Here is a 19499-nt window from a genome sequence, read left to right as displayed (position 1 = left end):
ACTTTTACCAAGAGACCAGTGGGTGCCTGCCTGAAATGGGACTCTGTGTAAGCCTCTGGGCACCTACTCTCACCCCTAGTCTCTCTTCCTTGCCACTCTGTGAGGCTTTGGGGGGCTCTTCTCTAACCTTCACATGTCCCGCACCTCCCTGTCCTGACAACAAAAAGTTGGAAATGGCCAGCTGCGGACTTTTCCGCATTCTGGAGCCCTTGGGACAGTTGGACTGCAATCGCTCCTCTCCTTCCAGAGAGCTGTGCTCGGCTTCCACCCACTTCCCCCTATGCCTTTCCTGCCCGGGAGATAGCCCGCCTCACCCCCAACCCCGACCCAGCACCGCGAGCCAGGAGCCCGGACTCAAAGGCAAAGACTGGGTTAGCTGGCTGGACATTGGGGTGTGGTAGAAAAGGGAACGAGGAAAAGGAACGGAGAAAAGCTGTCCATGGGATGGGGGGCAGGGGTGGCTAAGAAACAAGGACGTCCTGGTGGGACGTCTAGATTGACCGCGCACTCGGAGTGGGAGCGCACTGGGAGCGGGGCACCGTGTGTGCGCGCTAGCTCCAGCCGATTGTCCCGGGTTTAGGGGTTGGATTCATGCTCCACAGTTCAAATAATTTCAAGAAAGTATACTTGAGCAACTGGCCACTACAGAGCCTTTACTTAGTAAGAGACGCCCTGTCTTTGTTTTTCTATTTCTGTCCCATCTCACCACCCCATCGACTCTCCTTTCGGTTTCCCCTGCTCTGGTCTGGGTTGCCAATTTGTCCTTTATCCTTTTTCTCTCCTTCTAACATTCCCTTATGGCTGGGTTCATACTTTCTAAAGGTCCTGAAACCAAGAACCACCTCGGCTCGGACCCGGCACTAGGACCTAGGGCATAAAAGCCTCTCACGCTCTCCTTAAGTGTAGAATGAAGAGCAGCGCCCAGCGGGAGTGGGTTGGAGCTTGATCTTGCTGCTCCTGAAGGAGCAGTTGGTTGGCAAATGATTGTCCGGGTTCGCCACCTCGGTGCTTCAAGGACTCCAGGAACTTGAAGGATTAAAAGCCAGGGACTGGTCGTCATGCTCACCTTGAGAAAGCCAGTGTAACCCCACACCCCTGTCCCAGAGGGCTCCAGCCTTTCCAGGCTGCCATCGACCGCTTACAACTTCTAACTTGAGGCTCTAGCTCTCGGGCGGCCTGGGGGCAGCGCGCTGGAGAAAAAAGTAAGCGTAAAAGGTCTCTCTCGCCCTGCCTGGCTCTCCTTTCTCGACCACTGTCTTTCCCTATCGCCCCTTCGCATTGCCCGCGGACAATGCCCTCCTGTATCATCAGGGGCCATTCATTAAGGATGGAATTGAGAAAAGACCCAGGCTACTCAGACGTCTTGTGGGAGTTGGGGTTGAACTTGAGTGTGAACTTGAGAAGTGAAAGCGGGCAACAAATCAGCTTTCCCTAGTGCAGGGCTCTTAAGCAACCTTTATTGGGAGAAGGGGCGGGTTTTGAACTGGGCTTTAGAGTGGACCCATTCCACACACACACACACACACACACACACACACACACACACACACACACACTCTTTCCATCCCCAGGTGGTCCCAGTCAGTGCATAGACACCACAGTTTGCAGCTGGCAACTGTCCTGGGTCGGGGCACTTTGCGCTATGCAAACGTAGTCCAGGATTGAGTGGTCTCCCTTGGGACCAATCCAACAAACCTATCCCCACCCCTACTCCGCCCCCGCCTACGGTATTTAAAAGACTTTATTCCCAGGGAAGCTCTGGGCTAAGAAAGGGGTTAGGAGGCTCTGATCTTTGAGGTCCTTGTCCTGCCCCACAGCTGAACTGAGGCCAGGACACAGCGCAGGCTTACTGTGGCTTGGGGCGGAGGAGGTTGTATTTGGTGGTGCACAAAGCAGTTCACCCTTTGTGAGAGGGTCCACGGGAGTTCTAGAGACGCTTCTTCCTAGATTGCATTATCGAAAGGAGTAACTTCTGCAAGCTGAAGGGAGGACTTTTATTTGGGCCCATCAATAGGTAAGAAAGGAGTGAGCCTAGGTGTAGATTTCAAGGCTCCCTCCTGAGAGATCTGTCAGCTGTTTATTACACAGGGTCACCAAAATGGTTGGATTATTCACTCCTGCCTCCGCAGAAAACCCTGCTTCCCCAAACAGGGGCACAGATGTTGTGGCAATCAATAGGTGATTGTCGTCGCTGGAGCAGATTAGAAATCTGGTTTTATGCTTGCTACAAACAAGGATGGGGCTTGGCTTTTCTAAAGTCCAGTTTTTATCTATTATTTGCAGGTAGTTAATTTTTATTAATTTCTAAACTTTAGAAAAGAGGCAGCTTGCTCTCAGGGGTATGGCAACCTGTCAGAAGTATGGAGCTCTGAATGTCCTGCTGGCAAGGCCTTTAGATTTTCTAAACGAGTTCTCGCTCTTAATTTCCTCCACAAGTTCCAATTAAATATTTCTAGCCAACATTCCCCCTCCCACAGTTAAAAAACATTGCTGGAAGGACATCTCTGTTTGTAGTTCATTAATAATTGCTCATTAAGTAATCATCAGTAAGCTGTCTTTATTCCAAGACAAGTAATCATTCAAACAGTTTAAAGAAAAAATATGAAGCTCTACTTCAAGTATTATTGAAAAAACATATAGCCAGAAAAATAAAATATTTTCTTAGATGACTGCATCTAGTTTCTCCCTCCCCCAACATCACTGGTGAATTTGTAACCAATATTGTGACACAGAAGTGCTTGACGTACTGCGCTTCCAGGGTAGGCATTAGTACCACAAGGATTTTGCTTTTCTATATTTTCAGATAATCAGGAATTGGGAAACCAAGATGGAAACATAAAGGAAAAATTTTGAGTGGCAGGCCTTATAAACATAGGGGATACAGATTAAAACTCCTTTGTTGGCATTCATTTAAAATTTACAAGTTCTTAGATTTTCTATCAACAACAATATAGCTTTCGCTCTTTAGAGGATCCTTAAAAGACTTTTTTTTTTTTTGCATCATTATTAAAGTGGCTTTATGTGATAGTTTAGCATAAATAACACATTATACTCTCAACCACACACAAATGTTAACATTTACTTATTTTGGTAACAATTTGACAAATACTTAGCTATTAACAGCCTTAAAAGCAACTATTCAGGTGTATATTTCCATAGATTATATTTTATGGTTAAGCGTTTCTAAGTCATGAAACCTAATTTTACAGCAACAAAGATTTTATGGCACCAAGAAAATATAAAGTTTCAAGGTTGATCTTCAAGGAAATGACATTTGAACCTTGTAATAATACCTATTTTTTCCTACATGTAGCATATACACAATTGTTACCAGGATTTAAAAATTATTTAACAAAGGAAGTTTTTCTACATAAGAAAACAAGTGAATCTTTTTTTCTTTAGCTAAGATTTCACATTTTATAAGCCTGTATTCACCTTTTAGGAATATAAGATGGCCCATACAGTTTTTATACTATAAAACAATAGTTCTAAGAAATAAAAGTGTGAATCGCAGCACATTAACTAGATTTTTTCACTGCAATGAACAATATACCTCTAATTTAAAGTACATATTATAGCATTCAAGTAACAAATAGTTTAATTTTATTCTATTAAATTATTAAGTTAAACAATCCTATATACATAGGTCTGCTGAGATTCTGCAAATTTATAAATAAAGTGAGGCTTAAAATTGTGAACAATAACATCAGTACCACTGTGCACTGGTGAAATCTAAGCCTTACTGGTAAACATATTAGTAAATAAGAGAATTAATGCCAAAGTGAAGACTGTCAAATCTGGCCAAACTGAAACAAATCGAAGGTTCACGAGCACGTATGTTGTGAGTGCAAAAATCATTAATAACTGTGGTGACTTAAAATATATATTTTTATTATTCTAATAATACAAAGGGAATTTCTTAAGACTAAACCATTTGTATGTTTATTCCACAAAGACAAAAAAAGTAAAGGCTTTTAATTACATTGGCATTAATTTAATTGACATTAACAAAACATTTTGTTGTGATGTTAAAAATGTACAGAAAAGGAAATATTAGAAATGGAAATTGTGCTTAATAATGAATGTAGGCTTTTTATTCTAGATGTAGTTCTGCTATTCCATGTATTCTTATGTAAAGGATAAAAATTAAGCAGACTAATGAAATAAGTCTTTTGTGTTGTAATGAACGATGACCTTTGATAAAATAAGCACTCTACACAAAAAGTATTATTCCTGTAATTTTGTAATCATCTTCCAATTACAGCTTTTTGCAAATATTTATCTTACTTTGAATAGAATCTCTGACTTAACAGAATCCCTAGCAGATAATAGCAGTCTTTGGAGGCGTCTGTTGATACACACTGATACGCAATATGTATATGTATGTGCCTATAACCACCCACTCAGACAAGAAGAATGAATATTTGAGAGAGAAAATCATTCTTATCTTTGCTTTCACAATCCAGACTTCCAAATTCAAACATATTTAGAGAAACAGAAGCAACTTTTCAAAGCATTCAAAGGGAAGATATGAATACACATGGTACTAGAGCCGCATAAAAAAAGAAACTGTTAATAGCATCTATTTATAAATAATCTACACAAAACTCCATTATACTACCTAATGATAATTAGAGGGAAAGAGAATCAAAGAATTCAGGACTGCCAAATAAATAAAATATTCCCTCTCAAATTAAGCAACAAATTCATAGATAACAAGGCTTATGCCATGAATTTGAAGGATGTCTCCTTTGTAGCACAAGACAAAGGGAGCATAGAGGAATAAATATTGATTGAACTAATCATCTGATGAATAGAAATGAGATTTACCAGTGCACCAATATAATAGGCTATGTTAACTAGTTCTTTCATAGCGCATATGCTGCCCTTTCAACCCCTGACCCCATCCATTCAATTCTTAATGAGGGAAACCACAGGTGTTATAACGGCATTTAGAGTGAATCAAGCTCCATATAATAACCATGTGGTTAACTAATGGCACTGGGGGTGGATTCTTATGAAAGGAAATATTGTGATCATAGCGGCACAAAATTACTGCACATTTCAAATCACTTAGAATTTTGGCTTGCTCAGGTAACCTTTAAAATAGATCCACGCGGCCATTAATATTTCGAGTTCCAGATTTGGTGGCTCTGTAATAAGCGCAATTTTATTAGTGCTCATCCGAGGGGCTGAAGCCGTTATTCAATATACATTGTTGTACACCATGTGTAATAAGCACTTAAAACATTTAAAGATAACACTTAGAAAGTATAGTGCTTTATACTTAATATGGCATGTATGCTACTTGGTTAGTAGTTATTTTATAAATGTTGAAAATAGATTATAACTTTTTAATAATAGATGATAAATTTTGTTTTAAAACCTAATTAGGAAGTTCTTGACATAGACCTGTTCTTACAAAAGCCAAAATATGAGGCTGAAAACTTATTTCAAAATATGCTCTTATAAAACAGCAAAAGAAATTTGCTTTGACTTAAGCATGTTCACCTTTGCATCATAAATATTTTATTAACTGGCTGTGTCTGCTGACTTTGTAAATGACATTATTAGAATGGGCATCCATTAATGTCATTTTTTGTGTGATTAGTTATCACATTATATGGCCCTGGGTTACATTTCTCTAATTTAGGGGAATCACAGACATTAGCAAAGAAAAAGAAAATTAATCTGGTTGTTTACCAAATTATACTTTTGTGACTAGCCTTCTTATTACTTTGTGCTCATATAAGCCAAATATCCTGGCACTATGGGACATACAAAAGATTTGAGGTGCTTAAAGAAAACCACTACATAGATTTTAACTCACAGTAAAACTTTTTTCAGTAAATATTGCAATAAGTTGATTTTAAATTGTATATTTTATAAAATGTTCATACTATTGTCCAATAAAGCATCCTTCTTTTAAAGACTATTACCCCATTACCTGATTTTCATTAGATAATGTTCTAATCAGGTGACAACAGTACATATACAATATTTTAATATTGAATTAGAAGTATAAATGGTACTCTCTGAATTTAGGCACAAAATGACCTTAAAAAAGAAGCAGCAAAAGCTTTTTAAAAGGCCTTGACATTTATAACTAGAACTTGGCATGAAATAAATTAGTATTATTAGCTGCCAAAAAAAAGTAGACTCTTATTTTCTTTTAATTTTCTGATCATCTTTGTTTTGTTTTATTTTTTATATTTTTCAAGTACAAATTTGTCTCCTCATTTGAAATCAACTAAACTTGATTCTCTTCTGGTCTGAAAACTTTGTTAAACTTACTGATCCACTCATTTCTAGGAGCCCAAATTAAGGTACACTCTCAAGAACCAGAACCAGAATGAGATCATAAGTGTTTCCGTTGAAATTTTCAGAGGGATCAGCTCAAAGATTTCATCTTTTATAGCCATATATACACTAATAGAAATGTATATGACTCACACCAACATCCTAAAGTAAGGTACAGGACTAGACCCTAAGGATGCTAAAGTTGGTGAAGCAGTCAACTAATGGAGTCAAAGCTATGATCAAAGTGAGAGCAGAACAGAATATAGCAAGGACGTTATTAGAAATTCAGAAGGCTCTCACAGGGGAAGTGAGTTTGAGATGGACCTCTAAAGATGGACCTCTAAAGATGCATAGAAGTCCTTCTTTTGGCTAACTCCTTCATCATAAATAAGGTCTATTAAATTATTGTCAGTTGTACTCCCCCGTTGCCTTAGATAGTTGATACTACATGAAATTGAGTTTAAGTTAGAACTGTCCAGAAAAGAACATAACCTAATGCAGCACAAATAGTAGTATTGTTCTCAAATAAAACTTTTACTAGTAAAATTATTCTTAAGTGACAATTAAAAACGAAATTCTAAGGTAATTCTTAAAATTACAAAAAGCAAATAAATGAAGGAGGCAAATACCCCTGTGAAAATGAAAGCATAACTTCTTAAAAATATATATCACCAAGAAAAAAATGTGAAAATACTTTACAATAGTCTTATACATGTGTTTTTATAAGGGAAATACATTTTTTAATATAAGGAAATGCTGATATATATTGAGTTTCATTTTCTTCAATGTTTAAGCTATTATCTGAAAGTAGCAATATATGCTGTGGAGAGTATTTTAGATTATTAGATATTGGGGAGAATAAAATCATTGAAGTAATAGAGTTTGTAGGTAGTATCTGAAGTCACAGTGATATTCTTCAAACTCTTCCATTCCAAGAACTTGGATATAATACTGTACTCTGAAAAATCACGTTATAAAATCAACTCATAATGATCTTGCTGACTTTTGAGCTATTCTCTTTCTTAAGCGTATTTAAAGAAGGAAAATTATGAAGACTCTTCGGAGTAAAAACCTGGATGTGAGGGTAAATATTGGCCAGGTCCATCCCAGCACTATGGATGGGTGAATCACTGATCAGGCTGAAAAGAGTGTCCAGAACAGTTCACAGTGAAGGCTGCTTATTTTGACATGATAATTTGTCATTTGTTTTTAGCTACAAAAGAAAAAATGTAGACTCTCATTTTATTTTAATTTTCTGACCAGCTTTGTTTTGTCATGTTTTTGCTATTTGCAAGTATAAATTTCTCTCCTTATTTGAAATCAAATAAACCAAATTCTCTTCTGTTCTGAAAACTTTGTTAAACTCACTGATCAACTCATTTCCAGGAGCCCAAACTAAGATACACTCTCAAGAACAGGTTCTTATATATATCTTACATATTAGCTCTTATGAGCTTAGTTTTAACACGGGTCCTCATACTAATGCCTAATCCACTCTGAAACACTGGGGAGATCAAGTTTCTGAGTCTATGAAGCTGAAAAACAGACTGGGCTGGGGAGAATTCACATAAGTAAATGCCACCATTTGAAACTTCCAGGCATCCAAAATTGTCACTCTTAGCCATAGCCCTCTGCATTAGCATGAACCTCATCTTACAATTTCTATGCAGTGAACAAGACCACAGAGTCACAATTTCTCAGTTCTGAAAAATGGATAATTTTTTAAATGCTGATTATTAACTAGAATTCATTAGACTAAGGAATTGTACTCTTCTGTTGTAACAATATCCAGATAATATAATGGCTATGGCGCATGCTCTCTTTATTTCTTGGAACTGGAAGAATTCAAGATGTGGATGTATGAAACCATTTCTTGAGGCTTTTCTAAAAAGGTGAAAGGTTGGAAGGTCCCTCCAACTTTTAGTGGCGTTGATTAAACGGTTATTTAATAAGACAACCAGCTGCCTGGGCACTCCCTCCCCCACGCCTTCCTGCAGTTTCTGTCCGGTGCTCCTATGTTATGTGACAGTGGACACACACAACTATCTCATGTTATCCCTGCGCCAGTATACTATTCTGGGTGGTAAATGTAGGCTGAACCTTTGGAGAGCAGTGGTTCTACTTGAAGTGGTATATGTAATATAAGTCTACTTTTTTTTTTTTTATTCCAGCCCTTATAGAAATATGTCTAGTACTTAGTAAACAGTAAACCACTATTTTAATCTTTCCATTAAAAAGGCTATTTAAAGACAAATCTTATTCAATAGAATCAAATTGTGCTGTTGCCTGTAATTAACCCTGAGAATATGAAATTCAGTCATACTATTTTTATTTGCCTAAAGAGTGTAATGAAAACAAATGAAACGAATTATTTGACAAAGTACATTCAAAATGTTCCATTTCACCTGTCCAAGGCAAGGATCGCAAAAGTGCTTCATATGGATTTTGTAATTCCACATTAGCATGAAAACTCATATGCCAAATTTCCCAAGTAAAAAGTTCATTATATAGCTTGAACCAGAATGAACACTCAAATCATATTTTATCATCCAACAGCTGTTCGCTTCTGGATTCCAGAATCAAACAATAACACACAAGTTTAAGGACCTTAGACATGTTAAGTTTCTAATGAATAATTGGATATCATTATCATTGTCAGGTTAAATAATAAAATTATTACATAGAATATTTCCTGATAGCTTACACACAAGTTGTGCCTGGCACCTGCAAAGGATTTAAACACTCTTAAAGAAAGGAAAAGAAACCTTGTTCCAAATTTCCACAGTTGTTGAATATGAGCAAATGCTACACAGTCTGGTACAATAGAGGAACATTTGTTCAGGAAAAACATCGTATCATCAAGGTATAATGCTTCTTGGCAATAATTTGTTTTCTACAAAAATAATTTTAAATAAATTATTTAGAAATTTTGGGGACCCCAATCTATTAATCTATTTGCTCTAAAATTAAATTTAAAACAGTCCAATATTCTGAGGGTTTTTTTCCTCTTTTAAATGCTATTTTTTATTAATAATAGGTTTAATTCTAAGCACTTTTATCCTTGGATATATATTTTCATTCTTGTGATTTAAAAAATGTTAAGTACCAAAGGAGCAGTGCTTTGGAGTAAATCTTTCCAAGGACAATGCAGAAACATCACTAAGAAGAATACTAGTAAGGTAGCATTAATACCCTTCCAGTTGTGGTTTGGTTTTCATTTATTAATATTACTAAAGATCAGTTCTGGCTGCCATTAATGTCAGAATAAACTAAAAGTTATGTGACTGGTTTTAGAAAATTTTCTTTTTTAATGAAATAAATTGATTCTGAAATTCTTTCCAAAATTTCATTGTTTCCTTATTTTCATTAATGATTTTTAAAATATTATCTACCATAATTGATTTGATTATTGATTTAGAGTCAAAGATAGACCTTTTTGTTCATAATAAAATGCTTAAAACATAAAGGAAATATATGACAAGTTGTAAGTGACACCTCCAATAGTGGATAGGGTTTAAATGCGGTCCAACAGATCTTGATTATTGAGCGCTCACAATGTCTAAGAAGCTATGGCCTCCAAGATAACAGTCTGAAGCACAACAAACTGCTTTTCTTATAAAAGTCCTAAAGAATCCCTTAGATCATATTGGTTTCCTTTGCATTTCTTAAATTTCTCTCTTTCTTTTTCTTAAAGGAGACAAATAGGTGTCTTATCCATAATTATTCGTTAAAGAAATCGATGCTAGAATTTAACTGGAAACAAGGGCTTCTGACTCCAATTCCAGTTCTATTTTCATTAATCCGTGCTCTCTCTCTCTCTCTTTCTTAGGCCGTACTATTTTTTGGCACCTCTGTACCCACAGTGGACATCATCCATAGCATTAATACTTCCTAAGTCCTGATGCAAACTTTACTACCATTTGGCCGGTGTTGGCCCTTAAGATAAAAATTTTTACCAAAACGCTCATCAGTGTTTTGACCACATAAAGAATAGAGAAAAATATAATAAAACTATTAATTTAGTTATAAGATCCCTTTGGGAAAACCTCAGTTCTACACAGTTTTCACTCCACAAATAATGATAATGGCATTTACTAATCTCAGCAAAAATTAAAATAAATATTGTTGAAAATTTTACACATTCTAAGTAGGAACTGTCCAGTCAAAATAATAAGAAATTCTAAGTATAAATAATAAAGTCTTTTCTTGCCATAATTATTCCCTCAAAGGATCCAAAAATTTAATTTCATAAACTTATACATACATATATCTTTTTATATGGATTTCAAATTTTTGGCAAAATCATTTATTTATATTTTTCCCCACACTAAGAATCTGCATTTACTTTAAGGAAGCAATTTATGGGAAATAGCTGTAAAGACTAGTGATGACTAAATACAAAATCCTTCATTCATTCATGAACACGCACATTTAGTTTGTGATGTGAATGCATTCATTGCACACTCAGCTTGTCAGTTCTCTCCTCTGGTTTTTATGTCTGTCAAGAGTTAGGTTATCTATCTTCAGCCATAAGCCTTTCAAGGAAAAAAACTGTTTTGAATAGCCTAGCATACCACCATTTTATCCACCTGAGTTTAATTAATTTTGTCTGATTGACTGGGATTGAAACTCTCCTCAACACACTATTTATATCAAAGGCCTATTATCCTTCTATGTTTTGTACAAGCACAAGGTATTTTCTTAAGGAAAGAACCTTGACAACATTTAGAAGATGCCATGTCTAATTGTGCCCAGCAATATAAAGTAAAAAACCAATTAAATTTGACATTAACTCTAAAGAAATGCAGAGTTACGCTCCTCCTTAACAATATTGCAATTTAATTTGTTTTGCATTTGGCCGAAACATAATATTCCTTACATTGAGCTATCATTTGTATGGTTAATTTCAATGCTTTCAAATTAAGTCCATTTGCATTTCTTTAAAAGCCTAATTATTAGTCCACTGTTATTGGCTTTTCAGACCGCTTCAGTTTAAACTGTACTGTACAAAACATAGCTTGAATCATGGACCCTACCCTGTCGTTTAATCTCCAGGACTCTAGTTGATCATAATATAGATTGGTCATGATTCCCACAACTCAACTAAATTTGACCACAAATATTATTAGAAAGAAAATGGACTGCATTTGGCTGCCTTCATCTTATATTTAATATCTACTGTGTTTAACAATATCAGGTTGGAAAATATGGCAGACTTATTTCAGATGATCCTCTTTGTTTTACTGCATGTAAAGTGCCTTCTTTGCTCACTCTGTTTTAGAAATAGTGGTATATTTCTTCATACTCATCAATTCTGTCAGTCTTTGTACTGAAGTTGCTCTTAAGGAAAATTCTGAAAACATTTAAGAAAGAAACTATGTCAACCTGAGAGGAGCTGACAGATGCAGTCTCATCTCTTTACGAATGTGATAGCAGTTAAAATTTATAATAATATCTTGCCTGTGTTTTGAGCTCTATAGCTCTCAACAAGCTTATCTAGCCACCATCTCAATGACACACCCAGCAATCACATGAGATATGCAGGACAGGTATGAATACAGGCATGTGCCCAAGTAGCCAAGCCAAAGAAAACTCCAAAATATAAAGAGTGCTTTCTAAAACAGTTTAAAAATGCGACTTCTACACTTCAAAAAAAAGTCCCAAATCATAAGTGTAACTATTTGGTTTATAAAAGAGGAAATATAAATGGCTAGTAAACATTTGGGAAAAAAGAGTTCGACCTCACTCACTAAAGAATTAAAATAATATGAGCGGCATCTTTACTTGTCAAATTCTAGCAGGTGTGATGAACTGAACACTCTTATATTCTGTAGTAGGAGATTATAATGGTACAATCTTTGAACTTAAGCTCTTAAAAATATCATACTCTTTGGCTCAATAATTCACCTTCTGGGAATCTTTCTAAAGAAAATAAACTAAAGTACCAAGAGGACTTTATATTCTAAAGACTTGTACCTAAAGACATATCACAGCCTCATTGTGATGTTTTCAATAATTTAGGGAAAACTTTCCTGTAAGGCTCTTTATAATACACTTTCATGTAGCATGTATTCACTGTGTAGAGTAGCATATATTCACCGTGTATAGTAGCATATATTCACCATATATTCAATATACTTGCCTAGCATTAAGTGTCTATAAATACACTTGATAATGTATTTTATGTACTGGGAATGAAATGGTGAAGAAAAAAGACATCATTCCTGACTTCACTAAACCTAAAGACTAACAACAACAACAACAAAAAAAAGAATGCAAAATTGTTTGTGCTATATGATCTAAATAATATAAAAATACATAGAAGAGAAGTTGAAGAAAACATATAAAAAGGTTATGTCACCTCTGGATATTAATATTTTAGAGAACTATTTTATTCTTCACTTTTTCCCATATTTTCAAAATTTCCCACACTTAGTCTTAAGTGCCAAAGCAAATACTCGATTACTCTGGCACAGTAAGTAGCAAGGCTGTGCTTTATTTGTCACTCATTGTGCTTTAGCTTATCCATTTGCCTGAGGTCATCTAATGTGATGATAAGGTTAAGGTTGAAAGTTTAATGGCTCATCAGAAAGCTAATTTATTTGATATTTGCACAACTACTTCTTCCTGCATCACCAAATATTTATCAGGGGCCTATGATGCACAGGGCACTATCCTAAGTGTTGAAGATACAAGGGTGAGCAGTAGTCAGTCCTGTGCTCTAAGGAGCTTCGAGTCTAGTCTTCTTGAAAGCTGTATACTGCAATTCACAATAGGCACCAGAAATAGCAATAATTACAAATAAAAAGAAGAAGGAAGAAGAAGGAGGAGGAGGAAAAGGAGGAGAAAGAGGGAGGGAGGAGGAGGGAGGAGAGAGGAAGGAGGAAGGAGAAAGGAGAAAAGAGGAAGAAGGAAGAAGTAGTTTTTTAATAAAACATTCTACATCACTGGAAAAAGAAGCATTCTGCCTTATTAAGTTCTTTAAGAGTGGGCTAATATTGCCTTATTTTTTTCTCTGAAGTCTCATATTAATTTGGGAAATATATTATTTCAAATGTCAGAATTAAGATTAGCATACTCATATAGAGAAATTAGTGAGGTTGCCTTCATTTCACCTCCATTGAAGTAGTCTGTATTTATCCCCTGACAAAACTGTGAGGCATGGCAGTTCCCAGGGACATTGAAGAATACGAGCACGACACACCCGGGCCTCAGAGAATAGGAAGCTGGATGATGAACTGATTTCTAATGGTGTTGTGGGAGCATTTTGAATATTCCTATGCTCTGAATAGGTGCAGAATATGCTCTGAATAGACGAGGTAGATGAAGAATCCCAATTTACCCTTAAGAATGTTGGAAACTCATTGGTTTTTTAGGAGAGCAAGATTCAATATGATGTTCACTGCTAAGGTAGTCTTCATTCATAGCACTAAAACAGTGGTTCAAAAGAGGCAGTAATTTGACCCCCCAGGAGAAATGTGACAATATCTAGAGAAATTTTGGTTGTCACAACTGCAAAGGTGATACTGGCTTCCCATAGGTAAGGGTCGGGGATGCCGTTAAACATCCTATATAAATAGAACAGCACGTGAAGCAAAGAATGATCCTGCTCCAAGTGCCCATTATGCTGAGGTTAAGAACACTGCCCTACGAGTATATGAAGGCTTTCTGTGTGGAATCATTTTACAATGCTCAGTTTTCTTATGTATTCTCTGAGAAGCCTGCTTCCTCTTTTCCACCTCCCCTTCACAATAACCTCCCTTCAATCCCACCAAAAAAAAGCCTGACTCTCACTCATTTTAAATCTTATTATGTGCATGGTTCCTAAGTGGAAAAACTTGCACTGCACTTAAAAAAGGGGACAATTTAAAATACTAGTTTCAATGCTTAGAAGATGAGCAATTTTAATGAATGAGACAACCAAACATTCTTTCACAAGTCAGGTAACTTGCATTTTTTTCAACAAAATAGAAGGACAACCTATCTAAATAGTCAGTTGTAGATCATTAAAAATAGTGTTTGATGAGAGAATCCTATGTGATGTGAGGCATACATTTCAGAAGGAGTTTTAAGAAGTGAGTTCAATTGCTGTGGCAAAATTTGTTCCACTTTCTTCCACATATTTGTAGAAGTTTTTCAAAACTTCTATCTCCAAAAACAAAGATGTAATCAGAATTGGTTCTAAGCCCCATTTTATTCTAGTAGTAAATAGTAGTCAAACATAAGCACCAGAATTAAGTGGAACAAAAAAAAGGCCCATCTGGCTTATTAAGAGATGAATTTCCTTTAAACATTTATTTTTATGTTCAATAAATATAAAATTTATAATATATTTGTGTGATTGTAATAATTTATATTCTAGGGATAATTATAATAATAATTCAATCCAGAAGAAATTTTAACTCAGAACCTGTGTTCACAGAGGAAAAAAATGTTAAATTTAAATATATATGCTTATTTTTGTTACAGAGTATGATTAATAAAAAGCTTTCCAATGTGAGAATTTTTACATTAGAATAAAATTATGTAGGGTAAATAAAGTGAAAGTAGGAATTCAAGAAGAAAGGTAAATATTGTAAAATTTCTGCTAAAGAAGAACTTGTTTATACATTTGCCTTTTAAATGTATGATATGGATATCAAAATATTTTGAAATTTAGATTCTATTGGTATATTTCAAGAACAATTCATCATTTTTATTTGAACATATAAAATCTAAATTGTCTCAGAAATTACATCCTTTTCAGTGATGTTGTATTTACTATATAGCCTGCTTTATGTAAATCAAATAATGGCCAATTAACTAACAAATCAACGAACATTTGGTGTATCTAGTATGCTTTAAACATTAGTTGTTGAAGCAGAGCCAATGCAGAAAATTTATTACACAAATAAATACTATATAGCATTTATATGTCCATGCTCAGATCTAATTCCTAACAACGTATTAACTCAGCTAATCCTTACAGCAAATATGTGATAAAGTAGTGTACATTATTAGGTTCATTTGATAGATGAGGAAGCGGAGCTACAGAAAGGTTAAGTAATTTGTCCAAAGCCACACAGCTAGTAAATGGCAAAACTGGGATTCAGACTTAGGCACTCCACCTCCTGAGTCTGTGTTCTTACCCATTGCAAAATTCTGTCACTTCTCTTGAGAAATCCTATGAGGTTTCAGAATGACAGATGTGAGTTGCTAATACATAAGAGGACAACACAGCATGGCATTTCCAATTGACACCTGTAACCGATAAAAGCTAGATGAGTTGAGAAAGAAGGTCATGTTACAGTGGTTAGCATGAACCTCATGGGAAGTCACTTGAACCAAGCCTTCACATTGTGTAGAATTGTATTGGCAAAGAATCACGGAGAAACTTTTCAGGTGGAAGAACAGAGTGAACAGAAGCATGGTGGCAGAAATCGTGTGTGTGTGACCCCAAATGAAATAAAGTATAAGAGAGGAGACTAACATTAACTCCATTCTAACCATGTGTCAGATCCTGCATTTGATCCTTGGCCTTTTAGGGAGCTAGTTACAATCCCAGGCACTGAAGTGAGGCAGTCCAGATACCAATTCCACCTCTGCTAGTTACCAGGTTACTTAATTTCTTTGAGCCTCAAATTTTTTGTAAAGTGAAGATAAAGTGTACCTGCATCATAGGGTCATTATAAGAGTTAAATCAAATGAGATAACATTGTAAAATGCTTTGCATGGTGCCTGGTATTTAGCCCTCTTTAAGTGTTTTATTATTGTTCTTGAATTTCTATTGTTCCACAGAAAAAAGTGAAGGATTGTTATCTCTGTATTGCAAAAGCTGAGGCTCAGAGAGTCGCAGACTAACGTCTATAATATATGTATAATTTTACAAGTACAATATGCCTTTAAGGGAGTTCTCATTGGGAAATAGAGATTTGGTTATTAGAGGAAAGAAGTAAGAGATGCTGAAATGTTAAAATAGGAGTTTTGTTGTACTGAGATAAATTGAGAATGTTGAACTAGTGTTCTAACTAGTGTTCTAACTTTTGAACAAAAGGAAATATATGACTGTTCTTGTATTTAAAACTTGCCTCTTAATGAATTAGGGGTCACTACATAAAAAGAGGAGTCAAGCATAAAACAGAAAGTTTAGCTGACATACCAGTTACCCCCCCCAAACTGTCTTTTAACATGTGTCCTCACTCCCACCTAACAGTTCTGAACATACCTGGAGTATTTGATTTCAGCCTGGTGTTTTTTCCTTTTATTTATTTACATTTTTTAGCAAGATCTGATTGAAAAAATGTATAGACACAATACTTACTGGATATAAATTGCAATGTTTCCTCACGTACCATCTCACTGAACATTATTATACCAATTGTGATGTTTTTCATAGATACGGAAAGTTGATTTGTTCTTTCAAAGTCTTTTTTTTTTTATGAAGGAGCATGCCACTTTTTAAATGGGAGCTCTCCAATATTTTATTTCATCATACTTTATATACAATTTTTAAGGATGCCTCCAAGAATCGAAACTAGTTTAGTCTTTCCTCTTCTTCTCACTAAAAAATTATGTTTTCTAGTAGAAAAACTCCTCAAAATTTCATCTGAGTCTATTTTCAAGTATGCACCTGCAAAATGCATATATATCTTTTAAAAGCATCCAAATTCTCTCATCATTTCTTCTTAAAGTAAGTCAGTGTTTTTATTCATCATTTCATTTTCAAGATTCTCTTTATTCTCATAATTTCAATGGTGTGTTCTGCTATAATGGAAAGTACTGACATCAGGAGATCTAAATTGTGAAACTTATGTAACTTGTACTATACTCAGTCCAACATCTTGAGGTCTAATTAAATACAAACCAAGTCAGTTGGCAGAAAGGTACGGTGTGGTGCTGTGGATATTAGCACCTTGTTAGCAGTCAAAAACCTGCTTTCTCAGGCAGAACCTATTTCTGAAGGCAAAGTTTTATATAGATAAAAGCGGTAATGTTTGAAAGGCATCTGATGAACTTATATTTGAATCCAGAAATATTTTCTTACTAGACATTTTTAATTAAAAAAAAAAAAAAGCTAAGCCAGTACTCTCAAAAACAGCGGGGTTATTTTTTTTTTAATTTTTAGGATTCAATTTCTAGAAAAAGATAAATTTCTATTTAAAATGCCACTACAAGACAAGTGATCTTGTAAAAGAAAAATACTATAAATGTATAATATAAAAAAACTAAGTTATAAGGTTCATGTTCCCCTGGCATTAGTCTAAATCTTAATCATCATCATAGCTAATTCTTATTGAACACTTACTATATGAAAGGCATTGCAGTGAGTACTTTATATGAGTTACCTCAATCATCAGAATAAACCCTTGAAATTATTATTTTTATCTTCATTTCACAGATGGAAAAAAATGAAGCAAAGAGAGGTAAATTAATTTTTCCAAGGTCACACGGATAGCACCTGGAATTGCTGGGATTCAAATCAGGTTTTTAACAGCTGTGCCATCCCTGTCACTAACCTATGGCTGCAGGATGCTTCAAGCTGACCTCTCCCTCTTGGTCCATCTTGTCTGTCTCAGAGGCCTTTTCTGGGATATACAACCTTCACACTACTCCTTGGCTTCAGCCAGGCCAAAGCTAAGTGAGTGGTCTGCAAAAATGCACCGGTTCATCTTCTTCTTTAAGTCACGCATAATATTAAAGCTTCCCTCCATGGCACCATCAAATCGAACAGCTAGAATGAAAGCATGATCATTCAAAATCACTGGGAAACATGCTTTTCTGTTAAATGAGCATTTAAAAAGTGCCACCAGTGACCACATGCTGCACCTGGCCCTGAGCAACCTGTCTTAATTTGAGAACATGTGGCTCACACCCAAGTACAAACAGTATCCAACACAGTGGTATTTTGCTGTCTCACAAAAGACAGACTGTCTTCTGTGGATTCAGCAGAAAGAATTCTAGAATTTAAATCAGGAGGCATTTTGCTGCCCTTAACTATGAGCCTGGACAAGTCACCTGTTGGGTCCTGCCTCCTCATTTCCAAATGAAAATGTGGGATAAGATTGTCTCCAGGGTCACTTCCAGCTTTCAAAGTCCATAGGTTCATGCCCTTAAGGACAATACTTTTGTTACATTGTTACCAGGATTGGTTTTCAGTTGTTTTAGTTTTGGAGGAAACAGAGACTTTTATAGACTCTGTAACCTGTCCAAAACCAACAGGTATAAGATGTGCACCCTGCGATTCCACTTCAGGTCCATGTGATTCCAAAAGTCTTGAACTGAGGGGTCCTTTGTGATTTTAAAATCCAGTAGCTCCGTCCCCTAAAATATGCCCGCTCTCCAACTCATTAGAGTTACAGTTCATGTCTACATAGCCCGTCATCTTACAATTCACCAATAATACGATATTCATTAGAACCACAGTGAGGTGAGGGCACAGATATCAGACGGGGAAGGAGTCTGGTGGTTCTTGAATGCTATGATAAGGTACGTACGACAGAGAAATTCAGCCTTAATTTTATTTACATGCTAGTAAACGTAGCATGTAAATAAATTACCAAATCCTTTCCTGAGAACACATTTTTGTAGGGGTGTAAGGAGAAAGCTCGAGGGCCTGAAAACTCGAAAGGTCCTTCCCCCGGGCTGGTGGGGCAAGCACAGAAAGGCTGTGCTGGCTGACTCGGGGTAGCTATCCCCGAGTCAAAATCGCACACACACCTACCGTGCAATTTTGCTGAAGGCCAGTTGGAGTGTTTCCGTGTGCGCACGCGCGTGAGCACGCAGGAAGTATTTAGAAAAGTCAGGGTGGGTAGATTGTGTGGGAGACAGGAGGGGGGTTCAGTGAAGGGAGATTCTTTAGCCTTCCCTTCAAGTACATCTCCCTCCTGAGTACATTTACTTCCATCACAATGGACTAGAAGAGATCCTTGCTTAGTGGTGCAGAACCCTTGAGACCTAATTTAGCTTTTATAGGAAATTCAAAAAGAGACGGCACGAGAGCAGGAGAACAGAACAAAGATATGAGTTTGTACAGGGAATATTGATACTTGTGCACTGCTTCTGTAACTTTTAAAAGAAATTCTCTGAGTAAATGCTGACTTGGACTTTCCCGTCGGTGGCAGGCTGCGCCCCTCCCGCCAAGCGACGCGCTCGGAGAGAAGCATCTTTACAATTCCCGACAGTCTGCCGTCTCGGAAGCTCGGGTTCACTGGTTTTTATGC

General features: G+C 36.2%; 1 protein-coding gene across 1 annotated transcript in view; it reads left to right on the top strand.

Annotated features, from left to right (window-relative positions):
* RORB (RAR related orphan receptor B) overlaps positions 1-19499 on the top strand; it is a 188547-nt gene that overhangs the window by 1624 nt on the left and 167424 nt on the right. The window lies entirely within an intron of this gene.

Source organism: Microcebus murinus, chromosome 12 (assembly GCF_040939455.1).
Source record: "Microcebus murinus isolate Inina chromosome 12, M.murinus_Inina_mat1.0, whole genome shotgun sequence".
Lineage (NCBI taxonomy): Eukaryota > Metazoa > Chordata > Mammalia > Primates > Cheirogaleidae > Microcebus > Microcebus murinus.
This window is presented reverse-complemented; position numbering and strand designations above follow the sequence as displayed.